At 40.3% G+C, this 18598-nt stretch overlaps 1 pseudogene; it reads right to left on the bottom strand.

The window, feature by feature from the left end:
* Positions 1-744: 744 nt before the first annotated feature.
* On the bottom strand, positions 745-17853 carry LOC149321167 (L-amino-acid oxidase-like; annotated as a pseudogene).
* Between the last annotated feature and the right edge of the window lie 745 nt (positions 17854-18598).

The following is an 18598-nucleotide window of genomic DNA, read 5'->3' as shown; positions in this document are numbered from 1 at the left end:
ACTTACTTGGGATGTGTATTTATGGACTGATGCATTTTCATTGGGGAAGGAGTGGTCAGGAATTGGCTACCCCAGCTACTTGTTGCGCTGCATCAAGCTATCACAACAGGAAAAGTTTATGATGAATTCATTTATTTTCACTAAAATGGTGTGCATAAAGCAGAATGTTTATTACATCACCTGAAAAGAAAGTGTAAATATGTATATTTTTCTTCTGATGATGATCATCATCCTTTGGGGGGAAAAATCTGTACTGTTGCACACTAATGCCAAAGAAATTTCTGAGGTTATGGAGCTGGGCTGTATATCCTCCTTTTCCTCCCTCAGTAATGCAAATATAAAATCCAGAAATGAACCTTTTACAGTACTATGGCTATTCAGCATAAAAACATACAAGGGTCTCTTTTACAACGTACAATTATAGCAATATGACTCCATTTTGGAGTCCTCGGATTTGCAGTTTGGTGAGGCACAAGAACTTCTTGGCTGAAAATTCTAAATGCCTTTCACTGCACTCTAAATTTCATGATTCCATAGGCTCTTGCCATGACAGCTGAAATAGAATCATAGCAGTATATTTGTGTTGAACATTATTAGCAGAAAGGAATAGGGAAATTGCTTTTGCTCTTTCCCAACCAATGCCACAAACACCAAGCAGTTTAAAAGTCAGGAAGGCCCATCAAGTAGCCAATTCCTCTTGTTCCAAGAAGGGTAGATACAACAAAGGTTCATTTTTTCCAGATACTACAATGCAGGCTTAGTGGCCCTGAGGTGAATGCTACTTGCAGCCCTTATCACAGATTTCATTGCAGTTTCAATCCAACCATGAGGGTGGGCTGTATGTTCTCCTGCAAAGTAAACCCTCCCTTCATTCTGAGATAAGACACTGAAAAATTGGCCAATCTGATATGGAGGGGAGAAGCAAAGGCCCCCATGGAAAATTTGTCTAGGACCCATTTTTGTATCTTGTGCTTCTTGCAGACTGTTTTGAGATGATCTTTAGAGATATTGTGCACTTGTGATATGTCATCTAGCACCACATCAATGCATTTTTCTTCACTGAGGGGAACAAAGAAATCAGCATCATCATTCAGAGTGTAAGAAATTAGGAGCACCCCAAGCCCACTGGTGAAGTTGTGGTTTGGATAGTAGATAAATCGAGATGCGTGGTCAGTGTATGATCTCCCACCTTGAATCCCCTCTTTCTCCCAAAATCTGTCAGTGCAAGCCAAGGCAACTTTAGTAGCACTGGCATAATGGAAGGAACGCAAGGCATGAGCCTTTGCATGTGAAAGGGGAGGCTGGAATTTGATGAGTCGTGTAGCTTTGGTTGTAGCTGTGACAAGGACATAATCAGCAGTCAGCCATTGCAAGGCCTTTTTATCCAGTTTGCGGAAAAACACCCTCACTTTCCAGTCTGAGCGAACAATCTTCTCTACTCTGCTGTTGAAGCGAATTATTCCACGCAGTTCTTGGATGAAGGCATTCGGGAGCTGGTCAAATCCACCTGTGATTTCTTCAAAACTGAAGTAGTTGAGTTGTTGGGGGGAAAAGGGAAGACGAAAACAATGAATGTATTCCTATGACATTTGTATTTCAAAAGTAGTATAAAAACACTGTTTATTTCAGTTACCTCAGTTAAACGGGGACATTGAAGACACCATACACTATATGCTATATTATAGGATACATAAAACTCCAAGGGATACGTTTCTGAAGAGATGTTTAAAACTAGTAGCATACTAAAATAATCTGGAGAAAATCACATATTTGCTATCTAATACTGAAAAGTCTATTAAGTTTAATACTGCCAGATTCGTGACGAAAGCAGCTAACCTTAGATTAGATTTCAAGGCTAATGTCTTGTTTGGGAATCTGTGATAGATATACTGATACTAATTTGAATGGATTATGTAACATTGTGATGTGCTTAATGTTAAACAATTTTATATTTTTCGTTTAAACATTTATAGAGCCAACTGTGTTTTTAAAAGTTTGAAAAGTTTTTAATAATTTTTGTAAGATTGTAATTTAATGGCTATAACCTGTGTATGGTTTACATGGCCAAGCCGGGATTCAAACCCTGGTCTCCAGAGTTGTAGTCCAGTGCTCCAACCACTGCACTATGCTGGAACTGTTAAGGAAAAAGCAACATGGGACATACAGTGATTGAAATAAAACATGTATGTGAGAGTCAGAGTGACTCAGCAGAAGCCAATGGAGAACCACACAGGTGTACATGGTAATAGAATTAACAAGTCCTGAGTGCCAAGGACAAGAAATGCATAGTGAATAATTGGACACACCTGACAATTGTAAAGTGGTCAAGGATGAGATGATGAAATCATCTAATCTGGATAGAAACAAGAGAACCAATGGGAATGACGTACACGCCTACTGGGTGGAAACAGACCACAGTAGGTGGTACCTTGGTTTGACTATAATAATGACTATGAATCCCAGTATGTTTTGTGGGTAGTAGTAGTGGGTAGTAGTAGTGGATTGGAGAGTGAGGAGTTGAGTATTGTTGGATAGTTTGGAGCTGTGTATATAGTAGAATAAAGTAGATCTTTTATATAAGACTACTGAGTTGTCTGGTGTCTTGGGTGAAGCTACAAGAACCAGCAGGACCCTGGTGAAGAAGGGTGAAGACTTCTGTGGAAGCAAGAGTGAGAAGGCTTGGAGAGTTTGTCGGGGTCTTCAGCCTATTCTCTGCAACTCTTGCAAAGCTTTAACAACTGGCCAAAACTGGTCAGCGTGGTGCACAACCAGGTGGTGAGTTCCAGGCCAGAGGTGAAGAGCCACAACTCCCATCATCCCTGACAAGGGTTATGGGCCCAGTCACTGCAGCACCCAGCATCCACAGAAGCTGAAAGTTCCAGAGAGTGGAAGACAGATCAGAGCAAGCTTTTTACGCTGCACTGATAAGCTCCGTGAGTAACTCCTCCTGTATTTTGATTAAGCCCAAAAGGGATCAGCTGTGCATACTCAGAAGGACTGTGTCAATTGAGTCACTGCACAAATTAAAATGGAGATTTTGAAGTTTAGCAAATTGAATAGAAGCAACTACTCCACCTGGAAGATTTATGCCCAGTCTCTGCTTGTAAAAGAAAGTTTATGGGACACTGTTCTAGCCGGGCTGCCAGCCGATGCTAATGCAGCTACGAAAGAAAAAGATAGTAAAGCAAAGGCTTGTCTTTTCCTAATGCTGGAAGAAGACTTGATTAACGACGTTAGAGATAAGGAAACCGCCAAAGATGTGTGGGACACTCTGCAGAGATTACACACTCCTTCTACTGCCTTTGCAAAAATGCTATGGTCAAAAAGAATTTATAGACAAAAGATGGAGAAGGGCCAGTGTGTCGTGGAGCATTTGAAAAAGATGCAAGATTTGTTTGTGCAAGCTGAGCTTAGAGGCGTGGAAATTGGCAGAGAACAACAGTGTTACATCTTGATTGAGTCCCTAGACCCTACTTGGGGCAACATTACCAATGCTCTGCAGAACTTACCAACTGAAGAATTAACGAGAGACTTAGTTGTGGCCAGAATTCTGGAAGAAAACCAGAGGAGACAGTCTGAGAGGAATGACGCAGCAACTTCCAAGACTGTGCCAAGGGAGCAAGCCAAGCCTGATGTGCGTGGGATGGTCCAGGCAGCTTCTTCAAGGGAGCAACGGAGATGTTTCTACTGCAAAAAGATAGGACACCTGCAGAGGCACTGTAATCTTTTGGCTGCTGATAGAAGCAAGCAACAGAGCAGGTGGCAACCTCGACATGACCAGAGGCAGAAGCAATCCAAGCCGCCATTTTTGAAGGACAATAAGAATAATAATAAGGGGTTTGCAACAATGATAAAGGAAAAACAAAAAGCAAACTCTAAATGGCTTGTAGATTCAGGAGCTTCGTCCTCTATGTGTAACAACATTAACTTAATTAGTGAGAGAAAGCCAGCAAATGTTAATGCCGTAGTTTTGGCAGATGGGAATGAGCTTAGTACTGTGAATCAAATGGGAACAGTTTACATTCCAGGGCTGAAAGAAAACTTTAATGATGTTTTGCATGTTAAGGAATTAGAAAACAATTTGTTATCAGTAAGCAAATTAACAGACAGAGACTATATAGTAACTTTTGAAAAGAACCTGTGTAAAATAACTTTGAATGGGGAACTGCGTGGCATAGGCTTAAAGAAAGATAAGCTTTATTTTCTGGAAGAGAATGTTGATAGTTATAAGATAGAGAATGCTAATACTATAGATAATGTTCCATTGCACAAAGACTGCATACATGAACTGCACAGAAAATTTGGCCATGCAAGCTTTAAGTGTTTGAAGAGTTTAATAAGCATGTGTCCAGATTTGAAAGTGGCAGAATGTAAAAATCATTTAGACTGTACTGTATGTAACCAAGTGAAGGTCAGAGCATATCCAGTTGCTAAGAAGTCTAAAAGGATTGCTCAGAGACCATTTCAATATGTACATGCGGATGTAGCCCAAGCCAATTGTTTGTCACTAGGGGGAAGCAAATATTTTCTGGTAATTGTTGATAGATTTTCAAGATTTGCATATGTAAGAATACTGAAAAATAAGTCAGAAGCTGGACAAAGTTTAAAAGCATGGGTCAGGATGATAGAAAGAAGGTTTGATAGTCAAGTTGGGACTATTGTCACAGATAGAGGTGGCAAATTTTTAAATAACCAACTGTACAATTGGTTTCAGAAAGTGGGGATAAGGCATGAAACCACCAATCCTGCTTGTCCAAGTGAGGATGGTTTAGCAGAGAGAAAAATCCAGGACATCAAAAGGATTTCTGCATGCATGATGGCAGATGCAGGCGTAGGTGAAAGCTTCTGGGGTGAAGCTACGCTGACTGCAATACATATAAGTAATAGGATGTACCACTCTGAGATTGAAGACATTCCCTACAGGGTTTTGTATGGGAGAGTGCCAAATTTCAAATATCTAAGAGTGTTTGGTCAATTTGCACATGTGTACATACCTGCCTGTTTCAGAAGGAAAGGAGAAGCCAAAAGCAAAAGGCTAATGTTCCTAGGATATTCAGGGAACAGTTACAAGTTCCTAATGAGAGGAAAAGAGATACAGTACTCCAGGTCTGCAAATTTTGAGAGACATGCTGGCTGGGACAAGCTGCATGCCAATAAGGAAGTGTTCTTGAGATTAGGTAGCTCAAGTGAGCAGCAAGCACAGACTGAACCAACTTCAGGAAACGGAGGGGTTTCAGTCAAGCCAGAAGCCTCAACTAGCAGTAGTGGTAGTACCTCAGATGGAGAGTCACAAACAAGACCAGTGACCACTAGAATGACAGAGGACAAGAGATTTAGCAAAAAGACAACATCCACTAGTGCAGACAGTGATGAGGAAAGAGGCAGAACGACAGAATTCGTACCCAGGCGAAGTCACAGAGTTAGAAAGTCACCAGATAGGTTTGTTGTGACACAGGCAAGAGCTTGTACAGTTATAGAAGAGCCTGAAAGTTTTGAAGAATTGGAAACCTTTTCTAGGGAAGAACAGGAAAGATGGTGTGAAGCAATGGATAGTGAATTTAGTTGCTTGGTGAACAAAGATGTTTTTGAAGTTGTGGATAGACCCAAAGATAAGAAAGTGATTGGTTGTAAATGGGTGTATAAGAGAAAGGAAATGCCTGATGGTAGCATTAAGTACAAAGCAAGATTGGTAGCTAAGGGTTTTGCACAACAGCAATATGAGAATTATGATAAGACTTATTCTCCAACAGCAAAGCCAGAAAGTTTGAGAATGGTGTTAGCTGTAGCAGCAAGAAGGAATTTAGTAGTAGAGCATTTTGATTTTGAAACGGCTTACTTAAATGCAAATTTGGATGAAGAAATTTTTATGGAACAGCCACAAGGTTTTGAAGAGAATGGAAGTCAGAAAGTTTATAGATTGAAGAAGGCATTGTATGGTTTGAAACAAAGTGCCAGAGCATGGAATTTGTGCATCAATGATGAGCTAGTGAAGCTAGGTTACAAGAGAAGCGTGGCAGATGCTTGTGTATATACAAAAGGAGACATAGTGCTTGTGATTTATGTTGATGACTTGTGCGTGGCAGCAAAGTCAAAACAGGACATAGAGTCAGTCAAGAGAGAATTGTCAGAAAAGTTTGTTTTGAAGGATTTAGGTTTGTTGAAGTCATATTTAGGCATTAATGTTGAGTGGACACAAGAAGGACATTGTTTGTTAAGCCAGAGAAAGAAGATAGAGAACTTGATAAAAAAGTGTGGACTACAGAATGCTAAGACAGTTAGAGCTCCAATGACAACTGGTTTCGTTTCTGAGCCAACAACCAGAGATTTTGAGGACAAAACATTTTTCAGGAGCGTAATAGGATCTTTACAATTCATTTCTTGCCACACTAGACCAGACATTGCGTATTCTGTGAACATTTTATCTAGAAGAGTTTCTAATCCTAAAATTGAGGATTGGACAGCCGTGAAACATTTGTTGAGATACTTGAAAGGGACTTTAGACAAGAAGTTGATCATAAGAAGCAGCAACGCTGATCTAGATTGTTTTGTTGACAGTTCGTTTGCATCAGAATCAGGAGACAAGAAGTCAGTCACAGGAATGATAATCAAGTATAGTGAAAGTCCCATAGTTTGGAGAAGTAGAAAACAAACAAACGTAGCGTTAAGTACAACTGAGGCAGAATTTGCAGCACTGAACGAAATAGTGAACGAGGTACAGTGGATTGAACAATTGTTAATTGACCTGAATGAAAATTTCAGAGTACCAGTGGAAATTCAAGAAGATTCACAATCATGCATAGCAATGGCTGAAACAGAAAGTTTGAAAAACAGAACCAAATATGTGGGTGTAAGATACCAAAATGTAAGAGACATGGTACAAAAAGGAGAAATAGAGTTAAGGTACATAGAGACACAATATAACATTGCAGATTTGTTCACGAAAGCACTAACAGTGGAGAAACATGAAAGGTTAACACAAATGGTTGGAATGACATTTTAAGTCACATACAATATTTTATTTCGGAGGGGATTGTTAAGGAAAAAGCAACATGGGACATACAGTGATTGAAATAAAACATGTATGTGAGAGTCAGAGTGACTCAGCAGAAGCCAATGGAGAACCACACAGGTGTACATGGTAATAGAATTAACAAGTCCTGAGTGCCAAGGACAAGAAATGCATAGTGAATAATTGGACACACCTGACAATTGTAAAGTGGTCAAGGATGAGATGATGAAATCATCTAATCTGGATAGAAACAAGAGAACCAATGGGAATGACGTACACGCCTACTGGGTGGAAACAGACCACAGTAGGTGGTACCTTGGTTTGACTATAATAATGACTATGAATCCCAGTATGTTTTGTGGGTAGTAGTAGTGGGTAGTAGTAGTGGATTGGAGAGTGAGGAGTTGAGTATTGTTGGATAGTTTGGAGCTGTGTATATAGTAGAATAAAGTAGATCTTTTATATAAGACTACTGAGTTGTCTGGTGTCTTGGGTGAAGCTACAAGAACCAGCAGGACCCTGGTGAAGAAGGGTGAAGACTTCTGTGGAAGCAAGAGTGAGAAGGCTTGGAGAGTTTGTCGGGGTCTTCAGCCTATTCTCTGCAACTCTTGCAAAGCTTTAACAACTGGCCAAAACTGGTCAGCGTGGTGCACAACCAGGTGGTGAGTTCCAGGCCAGAGGTGAAGAGCCACAACTCCCATCATCCCTGACAGGAACAAGGTTTTTATAAACTCCCATAGGCACTGTCTTATCTGTACTCACATACAGAAATAATAGAACTAGAATTATTCATCAGTTCTCTTCCTTCTCAGTTGTTGAAAATATCAGTTCAAAAATCGCAGTGAAACAGGTAGAAATGTTAAGATAATTTTAAGAAAACATCTTGAAGTGCAAATTTTCATGTGGAATGTTCAGGTTAATGCAGCGATAAGCAGGGCAGAGTGCAGACACATCTGTCATAAGTGAAGATGTGCAGGAGTGAATTCACTTGCAAGCTCAGTGTAAGAAGTAATGTGAGTGGTTTCTAAAAAAATTCAGCTTGGACAGCTGTGCAAAAAACAAAAGAAAAAGAAAAACATTCTACCAAGAGCCTTGGAGAGGGACCTCTTATTCCTATCTATGGGAGCTTCCCACCCAGGGCACATAACAGCTTCAGAGGTGACTGGGAGGTTTGCTGGGGCCATAGTGCAATAAGAAATCTTTTTAAAAAGGAAAAAACCTTCTCAAACCTTATACAGTGGCCCCAGTCCTGCCCCTGTCTGCTTCTGGGTAGCTATTTTAAATAGTTTTTAGATAATTTAAAAATATATTTTAAAAATTTCCCATGAATTGCTTGCACATCATCTGTGTCATATCCAGCCTAGTCTTGAGATACAGGCAGCATGTTACATCTGCTGTTGTGATTTGTGTGTGTGAAAGACTGCACTGAAAATCATGTGCTCATCTGTATGTACTGTGAGGCCAATGTCTCCCTACTCATTTCACAATTAAGCTAAACAGCTAGGTAATATATTGCTTCTTGGTGTAGAAAACTAGCCTTTGCTGTCTGTTAGCAACAGACACAGGCTGTTACCTTTTCAAGCTAAATGCAAGCTCCCTTGGGAAGTTATAAATTGATGACACCCTCACCTTAATAAAGAGAATTTTTCAATTTGCATCAACCATGTAAATGCCACATCTTCTCCATTTACCTGCTACTATCTGCAAAGGCCACATGCTCTATGACAGAGTGAAGGAATGAAAGATAGAATCCAGCATCTTCATTCAGGATGTCACCAATCATATCGACTGCTCCCCTGCTCAGATTTCCTTCTTTGAGTAAGTATTCCTAAAAGGAGGGAAATGAGAGCTCTTGTCTGGGAAAGACTGGTTAAATGTACAAGGGCTTCCCTTTTCATTTTTGAATGCTAGCTCATTTCTCCTCAAATTATTTTGTCAAGCATCCCAAAATAAGCATAGGCTTGAGTCCTGTTGGTGGAATGAAACACAGGGGTCTTTGAGGATCCTTTCCTTCCCCGGCAGGCCTGTATGCCTTTTCCTGAGAACCTTCTCCACACGATTAAGGGGTCCTGTCCAGCAGAACAATGGGAATGGCTATCTCAGGGCTGCATAACTGGAAAATTTCCTCCTCTTGCCCAGTAGGAGTTTTCTGAGTGGAATTCCACTCAGGGAATGCTCCACACACACACAACCCAAAGGTGCAAAGTCCAAAACCTTACATATTTTAAAATGAAGTACTGGCTGTTGGTTCTGACTGTAGCTATACAGTTACTACTATTTTTCTTTTAACTTTTCGCTACTTCCCCTTATCTACGGTAATATAAGTATTCCCAAAAATGGATACAAAATGTCTAGATTCTCTTCTTTCTCTTCTTGCAATATTCTTTAATTACTGAAAACAAAAGAAACAGTCTAAAATCTATTTTGGCTAAAACCCAGATGGATCTTCAAAATATGTCCCTTTGAATTTTATCACATTAGCCTGCTGTGCTGCCATAGTCATGATAGTTTAAGAATGGAGACACTGGTTTGCCATCATTTCTTATCGCGCTTTCCCCCACAATGGCACTTTGGTGATCCATAGTCATGTGATCTGATTTTCGCTCTGTCAAAGGTGTATTAGCAGTCTCAATCACTACTTCTCCCCCTTGAAGCAGGGAGCAGCTGCATGCACATTCACATAGCAGTGTTGCACTTTGCGGGGGGACAAGGGATCATGGTTGCCAACAGCTTCCCAGAGCTAGCTGTTGTGTGAACATGCACAAATCAGCCAGCTTTGGGAAGCTGTTGGTAACTGTAATTGCTGTGAGCGGGAGGAAGAGAGGGGGAAAGGAGCAGAATCATGCCCAGTCACAGCACATGACTGCCTGAGAAATGGAACTGTAGCGAAAGCTACTAATTGCACGAAGGCGCTAATGGAAAAGTAGCAGGATTGAGAGACCATTGATGGGTTTTGCCCATCAGTGAAAAGGTGCATACAAAAACAAATGGAATGCAAGGGAGCAGCATGATGGAGACAACATTGTATGATAAGTACCAGCCAAAGCCACTTTTAGCCAGTTAAAATTCTGCTTTTATAGCCTTGTGTGATAAATTTATTTATTATTTATTATATTTATTTGTATCCTGCTCTTTTCCCAGGACTGAGACTCCTTAATATTAATTTTACTTCTAACTATTTTGTTTTGTCAGTGTTGTGTACATTCAGTCTCAGGTGAGCAATAGTTTGGTTTGCAGAAATGAAGACCAGGGTTAGGGACAGTCCTTCTCTGTGTCAGTAGAATCAATGTAGTGCCCAGAAATACATGTGTCTTTTATGAATGAGAATATTGGGATATGTAGCACATTTGAGACTAACTGAAAGAAAGAAATTGGCATCATGAGCTTTCGTAGGCTTCAATCTACTTCCCCAGATGTATTTGGTCTATGAGATCTCTCTACATATTGATTCCACAGACTAACATGGCTATAACTTTGAATACTGGGATATGAAATGGACATAGCTCTCAGAGGGAAAGATCACATGCCATCCCTAAACAGTGTCCCTTCTTCCCCTCCAGGCTTTAGCATTCCTGCCCTCCTACTAAATGAATGATCCTGGTAGCTTTAGAACTTCTAATTCTGAACTGAATAATTCCCCAAAATCTATTTATGATTGAGAAAACCTTTTTTTTTCTTTTTAAGTATTGGATAGGGTTATATTGTGTGTTTTTCCTCCTGTTGTCCTTTGCATCATGTGCCTTGATGAACTTGATAACACAGGGGAAAATGTAATTTCCTCAAATCTTTCCACACTACACTTTTTCCTCCCTTAGAAAAGTGATGAAGTACCGTATATGTTGCTTGGGTTTCACATCTACTTTTCAGGTCAAGTAAAAGTAGTAGTAACCAATATCCAAAAAATTAAACGTCTAAGCTCTAGGAAGAGCGAGCCTTATTTGTGATGCATTTTTATGCCCTTCTCTCCTCATCATTACAGGTTGTGCATGTGCTGAATAAACCATCTGCTTGCAGATGTGCTCCATAGAAACATTTTGGGGGAATGTACAGGATATTAGGAATATGTTTTCTATTTTTAAACTAAACCAGAACCCCACTTCTTCTTACCTTGGTGGAATATGAGTCATACTTCTCCTTCAAAATTGTGCAGTTTTTTGTCACCTACACGGGAAATATAAATAAAGGAAACAATAAGTAATATGAAAACTTTTATGTCCATTAAATATCTATTCAGTTTTCAAAATTAAAAAAAAAACCATTTGTCACAGAGACATCAGTAGTGCTTACATTTACATGTGTGCTGGATAACACCACATCCCTCCTAGCCTTATGAGTAAAGGTTACAATTTCTGTAGCTCTGTTCTTTTGTTTGGAAAAATGTGAGTAAGGAGAGACATAACAGAAGTGCATAATGGGATAGAAATCACAGAGATAGCCAAAATGTAAAAGAAATTAGCTTGCTTGGGAATAGTGAGGTGGTGGGAGGACAGGAGGACACTGTGACACAAAATGACTCCCAATACTGCAGCAATGTTTCACATATGATGACTAATGGGACTGCCATGTGATGGGGAGCTTATTGATGGGTTTCCTCCATCAGTGGAAAGGGTCATCCAAACCATACTTGGGAGATACAGCAGCTATGGACCAGAGGCAATGTCATGTGGTGAGTATTGTCAAAGATGCTATTTTATAATTGCAGTTTAAAAGCTATGTGTGGCGGGGTACAGACCACCTAAAAAGGGCGGCCTGCTGGCACCTGCTTTTCTGCTGGAGGGAAGCCTCAGCCGCCAAATGGCAAGGCTTCCTGCCGGCCGAAAAAGAACCCGTAAAAAGCGGGTTCTTTCTACACTGCGGTGGCGGCGTAACAAGTGTGCCAGAGTGCACTACTGGCACACTCATTATGCAAGTGCTGCGTGGCACCGTGTGGATGCCCCGCAGCACTTGCGTAACAATGGCGGTGCCCATCTGTACAGGGCGCCGTCATTTTGATGCCCTCGTCACATGAGAGGGGCGAGGGGTATCTAGAAGTGCCACCCCTCTCATGTGACGAGGGCATCCTTTACGACCCGTCTGGACTAGGCCTGTGATAATCTGACTATGTGAAAAAAGCTCTAGCATAAGTTTTTGCAGACTTGGGCCTGTTACAGACTGCCAAAATAAAGCTGCTTCGGGTCTCTTTGAAGGTATGCTGTTTAAATGCTGCATGCATCCTAAGAATCCGGAAGCTGCACCAAAGCTGCACTCCAGTGCTTAGGAATGGAGTGTGGCTTTGGTGTGACCTCTGGACTCTTAGGACCCATGCATCATTTAAAGAGCATACCTCCAAAGAGACCCGAAGCAGCTTTATTTTGGCAGTCTGTAACAGGCCTTGGTCTACTTCCTCAGAAGCATCTAAATAGACCAAGTTGCTAAAACTTCTTTCACACAGTTAGTCTCAAAGGTGTTACAAGATCTTGTTGCATACAGAAGTACATAGAATTGTGCATATTATGGAGAAAGTGGATACTAGAACCTGGGGTAATCCACTGGATCTAAATGTTGGGAAATTGAAATCAGTAGGTCTTGCTTTTGGGTATGTGTGTGAGAGCATTTGTGGAGGGCCCTTTCTACTGTTTCTTCAAAAAAAATGGAAGTGAACTTTGTATCACTTCTAGTTCTGAAAATCAAAATCAAAATAAGTACATTTACAGAGGGAGGAGTACAGTCTCTGGTGGAGTTGCGGGGGATTAACCTGAGACCACCTGACATCCCCCCCCCATGTTAGGAATTATGAGTTTACCTTAATATGCAAAGTAGAGGCGAGTATTATCTAAGGACATCTCCACAGACAAAGGACATACCTTGTCAAGTGTTCCCTCATACAGTTCATCAGCAGACTTTCCCTTCTCATGGGGATATAGTTCATATCCAAAGACATCAGCGTTTTCATTCACTGCCGCCACTTTTATCCTTCTATTTCTAATCAAATACCAGGCATTTCCATCATTCTGAACAAATGGGTTGAGTGTGAGGTTGAATTTCTTAAGGTACTCACGAACAATTCTGGGGAGAAAAACAACAGCAACGGAATATGTGAGAAAAAAGCATTTTGACAACATATGACAATATTGTAGCTACTTTTTTGCAAGTCACAAGGTTAGATGTTTCAGGATAGCAATAAATTTCTCAGACTATTTTCCGAGGAATACATTTTTATCTAGGACAAAATTTCATTAGATTAGACATATTTGTGTCTCATATGCAACCATGCATATGGTTTGTTCACTATTCCTTTCCTTATTCTGCTACTCAGTCAACACTTCTAAATGTCAAAACACAACCTTATTGTCCAATTCTGAAAGGCAGGCTCTCATCATGATAGTTCCTGAAGCCACAGTCCAAATAGAGTCCAAATATTCAGACTGCTGATCACTATCTCTTTCTCCCTCTTTCTATTATATTGTGTGTGTGTGCATCTAACAATATCATAGGATATTGTTCCTGGGGGAAAATCACTGCAACTCCTGTTACTGTGGCCCCTTTCACACTACACAATTATAGTGCTATTTTTCCAGTTTAACTGTCATGTTTCCATCCTATGGAATCCTGTGATTTGTAGTTTAAGGATGGTCCTCAGCCAGAATACTCTAGTATTATTTGTTTATATATTTCATTTAGAGCATTTATATTCTGTACTTCAGCCAAAAACACTCCAAGGGCAGCTTACAAATCATTAATTCAGCAAATCCCTGTATGTTACCAAGTGACAGCTCCCAGGATTCCATAGGAGGCAGCCATTGCGGTTCAAATGGAACCATGATGCTGTGTTTGTTTAGTGTGAAAAGACTGAGAGAGGATTGGCTCAAAGAGGACAAGAAAGCAAGAACAAGGTGGCTAAGGTTTTTAATAAATGTCTATCTTTCTCTGAGTCTGCAGACAGAGAGACAACTATAAAGTGGAGTGATGCTGAAGGAGGAGAAAATGTAATTGCCTCAGGTGGCCTGAAAGCAGAGGTGGCCAAAGTGTGGCCCTTGGACTACATGTGGCCTTCAAGGCTATTTTTAGGAGAGAGAGAGCAATTGGGATTGTCCTTGTCAAATTTGTGGTATTGAAGGGTATGATATTCTTGAACATATTTATCCATTCACTACATAAGGAACCCATTGCCTCTAATCTGACATCCCTTCTAGCTGTCATGTGAAGGATTTGCAAATTAATTTCACCCACGTTAACATACATTTTAAAGCAATTTCTCTAGTTGTTGCTGAAATAAATCTGAGAGGCTTCTCATTCTGAACTGTGTTCCACTATGAACAAACAAACAAACAAGGCAAGACTTGCACCCAGGACTGACCTATCACAGAACAGTTTGAAGAGAGAAAATGACAGAATCCCACTAGTGGTCACATATAGCTCCCAAATGGGATCTTTCAGGTGCACCATCAATGAACTACAACCCGTTCTGGACAATAATGCCACTCTTTCAAGGGGTCTTAGTGGCAGACCTTTATTCGTTGATAGACAGCCTCCGAACCTCAAACAGGTATTCACTGACAGGAAGACACATGATGCTGATGGCGAGACAGGTACTAAGCCTTGCCACAAACCAAGATGCCAGTTCTCCCCGCACATTTATCCAGGAAATGTCATCACAGATCTAATGGTATCACCTACAATATTGGGGGGACCTTTACGTGCTCATCCTCCAATGTGATTTGTGCCATACTATGTCACCAATGCCTGTCAGCACTATACAGCGGTCAAACAGGCCAGTTTTGCCACCAGAACATAAATGGACATAACTCAGACATTAAGAATGGGAATACACAAAAACCTATGGCAGAACATTTCAGTCTCCCTGGGCATTCCATCTCAGACCTTGGAATAGCAGTCCTTGAACAAAAGAACTACAAAGGTAGACTGGAAAGAGAAACAGCAGCATTGGAATTCATCCATGAACTACAGTCCCTCAGCAGTGGATTGAACAGGGACAATGGCTTCCTGACTACCTACACACAATGTGAAGTCGAAGGCTTTCATGGCCAGCATCCATAGGTTTTTGTAGGGTTTTTGGGCTATGTGGCTATGTTCTAGATGAGTTTCTTTCTGACATTTCACCAGCATCTGTGGCTGGCATCACAGATGCTGGCGAAACGTCAGGAAGAAACTCTTCTTGAACATGGCCACATAGCCTGAAAAACCCACAAAATCCCTACACACACTTCAACACTATCTGACCCCATCCTTGGGGGGGGGGGGCATCCTACGCTCATCTATTATCTTCACCTACAGGTTAGTTTCTATTGCCAAACTGGTCTTGCTTCTTCATTTCCATACATCTTGGCCACTTCACAGTGTGTTTCTTCACTAACAAAGTTGAAACTGTACTTACTTCTTCATTTCCATACACAAAAGATTTTAAATTTGAATTGACATTCTCACATACCAGTGGCACATATATGTCTGTCCCTGGTTTCCACTCCGCTAAACGCATCTGAGGAAGTAGACTGAAGTCTACAAAGCTCATGTTGCCAACTTCTTTATAGTCTCAAAGGTTCTATAAGATCTCTCTACATGTGATTCACTGTGTTTCTAATATAGCCATTCCCATAACACTTCATGGCTTCACAAAGGATTCACATAAATTCACAGAGAATGGGGCCCTGTTTGCAGCAATTGGACTTTGTTTACAGCAATTAAAGAAAGCTGAGGAAAAGGAAGATAGTGGGAGGAGGATAGAGAAATTGAGATATTTTAAAAGCAGCTGATAAAGTGGGATGATAGAGGATTAATCAGGACAGTCCCTGCCAAACTGTATGTATGCAAATGCCTTAAACAAAGTAGTATCTACATGTACTCCACTTGCTCATGCCTAGCAAAGTTTAACACCTCCTCTTTCCCTTGGCATGCTCAGTTTAGAATATTGTGCATGAAGCTATAGCAGAGGAATTAACGGTTTTGGCATGGTTGGTGACATGCCTTTCTTTCCTTACTTCTGTGCCTTGGGAAGACGCATAGGTCCCAGGTCCACGTACCAGTCCTTCTCACGGTAGGTCTTTATCCTGCCCCCAACACGGTCACTAGCTTCCAGAATATGGACCTAGAAATAATAATAATTTTTTAAAAATGGTATGAGTGGTTTTGCACTACTCTGTCACTGCCTTCTAGACTGCCGCTTCTGAAGTAAAATATAGTCATGCACAAGGCAAAAACACAACAAACACTTCAATATACCCCTTAGTAAGGGACCACATCACCATGGAAGATACCTGTTTAGTATGCAGAAGGTCCCAGATTCATCCCTTGCCATCCTCTGTTAAGCAGATCAAATAGCATTGGAATGGAAAGAGGTGTGTGTACTGGTTGTAGTGCAGATTTAAGACTTCAGAGACCTAGTTTTAAATCTCCACTTAATCATGAAGTTCATTGACTGACTTAACTATTTCTCAGCCTAATACGTCTCATAGGGTTGTGGGGACAAAAATGGGGAGAACTTCCTAAGAATGCACACATACCAAATTATATAGCGGTATATTTATTTACAATAATAATAATAATAATAATTATAGACTAGATTAGACTAGACTAGAATAACCGTAAAAAGAAACTTCAACAGAACAATAAGAAAAACAAAGACAGCAGGAAATAACTCACAAATATATACAACAGACAAAAAATAAGAAAATAAGAGTAAAAACTAGAGAGGGCTCCTGTATCTTTGATGTTGTGTGGAAAAGAAAAATTCGACAAGTTTTGTTTATTACCTGGTTGCCTAACAAGCAAAACTTGCTGAAATTCCTTCTTCTACGCAACTATTAAAGGAACAAGAGCCCTCTAGTTTTCAGTCTAGCAACCCTAAAGCTCTATAAGATACCAAAGGCATAAACATGGACCTTGCAGCAAAAATACATTCAAGAGACCACACGACTTCACACAAAACAGAGGATCCAGGAGGTCAAAGCAATGAAGTAACTAAATTTCGTTTTACAGAAAAACCTGGCTACAGCTCAGTTGAGCCCAATCAAGAGTTTGTACCTTTCTGGGCCTAAACTTCCTACCATTTTAGCATTCCAACTTCCTACCATCTTGGCATCTCCAAATGCCAATGAAGTCATTGAGCAAGGTCTGTGAATATCTCTGTACTGCTCACAAACAAGAGATAAGCATGACAGCATTTTAAATAGCTGCTTGAAGAGGACCTGCACACAAGCTGGTACAAAATGGAATGTCATTCCAGACTACAGTCAATGAAACCTCGTGCTGTAATAAACATGTTTTTGAGAAAACCAGGTTGACTTATAATGATCACAGCATTCCTTTCTAAGTGCTTACAGACTTTCTGTTTCATGATCTGATCTGGAATCATTTTAACTGCTTTGGCAACATTCTAGGGAACCCATCCTATGGATTTACATTTCAGAGAGCTGTATTTAAAATTCTTCTCCAGAGAGCTCTAGTGCCTCACCAGACTACCAATCCCATGATCTATAGATACATGCATGGCAGTTAAAGTAGAATCATAGTGGTATAACTATGTAGTCTGAAAGGACCTTTTGTCTCTTTAAAGTATCTAAGGACTATTTTGGTATTAAAATAATACTAAAAGAGCACCCTTTCTTCCTTATTTAGTTATATGGTTATTTATTTACTTGGCAAGATTGAAAACCTTTTCCCCCCTCTGAGTAATTATTTACCTGATGTCCAGCATCTTTCAGTAATTTGGCAGCAGTGAGTCCACTTATTCCTGCCCCGACAATCACAACCACCTTTGGCTCTGAGGTCTTATTGAGACCATTCTTGGCGATGTTCAACAGCTTCTCATAGTCAGGGTCATCAAAACACTTCATCCAGTCCTCTTCTCCAGCAGCATGACTGCTGGAGACCAAGGCTGCCACAAGCAGCAAAAACAGAGAAAATGCTAGAAGAAAGAAAAGGAATGACTTCACAAGGAAAAGGGAAAGCCAATCAGTAAAACATTAAGGCAAATTGGTTTTATTTCATCCGAGCCAAACATTTTGGTGCTTTTGACCTGAAAAGAATTCAGGTTCTAGAGAAGATCATTTGAAATTTATTTTGTTAAATTTTGTAAATCCCATTGGAATAAGTCACCACTTTTTGTTTAGCTGATCATAAACTGAGTGGATGTAGTGTAACTTTTATTTCTAAGATGTCACTTAGATGTTAGTTTTTTCAATGCAACAATGTGAATCATCCCACTTACACATTTTGGGTTTATTATTCATACATGGAACCACATCGATGTGCATCTTTCCAAGTTCCATTGCTGACACATGCAAGCATTTAATAAAGATGGAGTTGATGATGCAAATGCATTTGGAACATGTTCCCGGCATGCAGGGTTTTATCCCAGGTCTATTTGGCACTATTCCCATCTGTTATTCACACTACTGATGATGTGGATCTTTTTTAAAAACTTGGGGGGGGGGGTTATCCTGGATTAAGTGCGTTTTTGGCAGCCCCCCTCCCAAACATAATCAGGTGCATTTGGAATGTGTATGAACAACAGAAATTCAACTCCTGGATTATTTTCACCATCTGAATAACCCCTAAATTATTTAAGGAACCATATGACAGAGAAGTGCCATG

This window comes from Sceloporus occidentalis, unplaced genomic scaffold (assembly GCF_023333645.1).
Source record: "Sceloporus occidentalis isolate IW3139 unplaced genomic scaffold, rSceOcc1.0.p SCAF_1, whole genome shotgun sequence".
Lineage (NCBI taxonomy): Eukaryota > Metazoa > Chordata > Lepidosauria > Squamata > Phrynosomatidae > Sceloporus > Sceloporus occidentalis.
Note: the sequence above shows the minus strand (reverse complement) of the source record. Positions and strands in the feature narration are given on the sequence as shown.